The sequence below is a fragment of the Triturus cristatus genome, chromosome 6 (assembly GCF_964204655.1).
Source record: "Triturus cristatus chromosome 6, aTriCri1.1, whole genome shotgun sequence".
NCBI classification, from domain to species: domain Eukaryota; kingdom Metazoa; phylum Chordata; class Amphibia; order Caudata; family Salamandridae; genus Triturus; species Triturus cristatus.
This window is the reverse complement of record NC_140589.1, coordinates 135,355,753-135,359,765: the sequence shown is the minus strand read 5'-3', so window position 1 is coordinate 135,359,765 and position 4,013 is coordinate 135,355,753.

The following is a 4,013-nucleotide window of genomic DNA, read 5'->3' as shown; positions in this document are numbered from 1 at the left end:
TTTCCAACAGTCAGCCATACTAATCCGTATGAGTTATACATACACTAGCGGGAGAGAGCACTACCAATGAAGTGCAATAATGCTACTCTTATGGTTGTTTTGTTGTATCAACTACATTTAATGACAATATTGAGAATGTGAATGCACACAATCATCCGCCTAAATTAGCTGCAGTACAAATTCATAATACAGTGCAAGACCTGAACACATTAAACACTAGCTTTTCAGCACCAACAGGAAACATTCTAAAAACAAATATTATGACAATGGATCATTAGTTAGGAAGATGCCAGGAGTCCTTCCCAAGTAATATGTCTGAACTCTTGTCAGGTGTCTTAACATAAACCTGGACTCAACCTGTGGTAGGTTTTGTTCAGCAGTATCAAAGAAATTAAAGCCATTTTTAAGCATTAAGAACAATTAACGTCCACAAATTACTCAACTCTAATAATTAGAACTGGAGATATGAATTTTTAAAGTTTTAGGGCAAAATCCCCAGCAAAAAGTAAATCATCAATCAGAAGTCACAGTTTGTGGTTGACCAGGACTTAAGCAGGTTTTCAGGCTGACCGCAATGAAGCAGGCGATATACCAAGCAGGTTTCTTTTTATGGAAGTTGAAATCCTCCAGTGTTAGGATGACAAATCCCTCTCGAATTTGGATAGCTGTTGGACGAGGTCCTGCTGAGGGTGTTAGTCTTGGCGGGAAATGTCCTGATCGGCAAAATTCACATTTCACACCCACTGAAGTCATCTCAATGGTCAGATACATTGTGTAAATTTGTCCTGCCTAGATTTCTATCTTCAAACTCAGTCTCAGTGGTTAGGTGCTGGCAAGGCAGGGAAAATAGGGCTTCCCTCCCACTGGCGTGAGGCAAGAAAAAAGGCTACATTCAGGGTACAATGCCCTATGTCCTGGAGGGTAGAATTCCCAAGACAGCAATGCGTTGGCCCCAAGGAGATGGGTCCTTAGGGCCATAAGTCAGCTTAGGGATGGGGGCCACATGCACACTGGGGACCACCACAACCTATGGCAGTTCACAAATTGAATGCAGGGGGGCAGTGCAGACCCCCCACCACACTGGAGCAAATTCTAAGAAAGGAGGGGGGCCAGACTTCCCCCTTCCTGGAGCTGAACATCCCCAACATTTCCTCCATAATTTCTGAAAGGCTGGGCCTTAGGGTATGAGTTCCCCGGGTCGGAATTGGTCTGATTAAGGGGGCTACCCCTCTCCCTTACAAGAAGAAACATAAATAAGAAATGCCGGGCCCAAGGGATGGGGTCCCCGGTCCTGAAATCAGCCCACGGAGGAGGGGTAGGGTGCACAGCCCCCCTCCCTCATTACACATAGGCTGGACCCCGTGGAATGGGGTCCCTGGGTCCAAAATTGGCCCTGGGAGGGGGGCTGTATGCCCCCCTCCCATAAAAACTGCAAATAATAAGAAAAAAAGGCTGGGCACCGGGGATAAGGGCCCTGGGTTTGAAATCGGCCCTTGAAGGGGGGCAGGGTGGTCCTCCTCCGCCATTTAAAAAAGGCATGGTCCTAGGGGAGGGGGTTCCTGGGGCCCAAATCTGCCCAGAGAAGAGGGGGCACGCGGCTCCACTCCCCTAATAAAAGGAAAAATACATACATTTGTTTTTAAAAGCCGGCTGCAAGTTTCAAGAGGCTCTGCCCCCACCACTCTGCAAACGCACCTCCTGGCGCACTACTAGTTCGGAAGTTAAGTCCCATCGACTCCAGAGGGTCCTTGGGGGCCAACTACCCCTCCTGTTACTTCCAGTATGTCACACACAGAGGGATTGCTGAGAGGGTGTTGGAGACCATATCTTCTTTCTCCACCACTCTGCAAATGCACCTTCTGGCACACTAGTTGTCATTTTTAGGAGACTGGTAAAATGAATACTATCCAGGATTGATATTAACACATTTAATGTAAGATTTAAGGATCTACTTTATTTCTAGGTCTGTGTTAGTGAAGACCTTTTGATTTAAAAAACGCATATATGTATAATATACTTATTTAATGGGGCTTTGGCCAGTGATCTTTATGTATGGGTTTATTTTTGTGTCACTCACACTTTACTTCTGTTCCCTACAGTGTACAGCATAGAGCAGAGAGTAAGCCCACTTCAGCCACTGGGTAACTTTATTTTGAGTGACTGAATTTTGCTCTTTCACAAGGTGCACATTTGCACACAGGGTAGTTCTTTTCAGTGTTTCTATTTTTTACTTTTTTCCCCTGTTTCTGCCTTTGTGTTCAGAGTCTGATATGGTAGGAGGACTCTTTCTACCAGCTCTTCCATGTGGAGCAAAGGGCATATTCCAGCTTTATCAGTTCCTATCTCTTGCTAATGGTGTTGCAAATACCTTTTGGAGTGGCCTCTTACTGCTTCCATTTCTCATCCGTACTAAATTCCATTGGAAACTTTTTTCATGAAGGTTTTATTTGTTTAATATCCGTGCAATAAAGTGCATTTCTAACTACTCTCCTGTATGTATTTCTGTTATGTTTTTTAATTGAGGGCTGCAGTTATATTTGTGAACCAATAATGTTCATATGTCCTGCTTGCATGGCATTTTAGTGTGCTTTCTGGGCTCTTGAATGTCTGGCTTATATAGATATTTAACTATTATACTACAATTTTTTACTCTGCCACTAATTCCAGTTCATTTATCTATCTATCTATCTATCTATCTATCTATCTATCTATCTATCTATCTATCTATCTATCTATCTATCTATCTATCTATCTATCTATCTATCTATCTATCTATCTATCTATCTATCTATCTATCTATCTATCTATCTATCTATCTATCTATCTATCTATCTATCTATCTATCTATTCTACTTGTCTATCAGTCAATCTGTTCATCTGCCCTGACAGTGCTGTCTGTCTGTATATCTACCTTTCCAACCCCATCTATCTGTCTGTCCTTTCATCTACCTTTGCAACCGCATCTGTCTATTTCGCAAATCTATGGGCCTTGTTCACAAAAGCAAACATACTTTTTGGGTGTAAGTTTATATTTCTTTCAATTCACATACTACGGGTGTAGTTTTGAGTGTAGTATCTTTACAACTGTGGATACTCCGCAGACGGGGTGGAGAGACTCAGCACATAAAAAAATAGGACACGCCTCTTCTTTTTGTGTGAAGTTCTCCGCCGCGACCGCTGAGTCTCCACATCCGCAAAGATACTACAGGTAAAATCTGCATGTCCTGGTATTGTTTCTCAGGTTTCACCTCCCGAATGTTATCTGTATGATGCATATTTATCACACTTGTTTTTTTTTTACCAGGTGCAATTAAAGAAGCTCAACTCATAGGGGCATATCAGCAAGGGCCGGCGATAATTATGGGTCAGCGCTCTTAGCGTGTGGATAATTATCGCCGGCCAACTCTGAATTTTATCGCGGAGATAGCGTGCTATCAGCAACGCTTATCTCCAAAGCGATAAAATTCAGAGCGCAAGCTGCCAATTGTGAGATTATCGCTGGAAATACAGCGATGATCCCACAAGGTTTGGCGATAGCTTGCTGATAGGGATAGACATACTCAGCCATGATATCCACCTTACATAGGATATCATGGCTAAGTCAGAAAAATACCAGACGTAAAAAAGCAGCGTTAACCGCGGTTAGCGCTGCTTTTATTTTTCTATAACAGGGTTAGCGATATCCTTGATAATAGAAGAAATGTCGCTTAGCGACATTTCTCCTATTATTTTACTCTGGAACGCCCCCTTTGCATCTCATTAGAGATGCAAGGGGAAGCGTAGAGTAAAAGGGTGCTAACATGCGAATTTGCATGTTAGCACCCTGTTGCTGATAGGGCGCTAGTTTTATCTCTGCTTTTTTGGCTTTTAAAGCCAAAAAAGCAGAGATAAAGCCCTTGTTGATATGCCCCATAGTGCCTTAACGTGCAGTAACAGAAGTTACTACACATATTTGAATCATGCAGGACACTCGTAATGAAGGATTCATCATATTTTGGGCATTCTTACTGAGA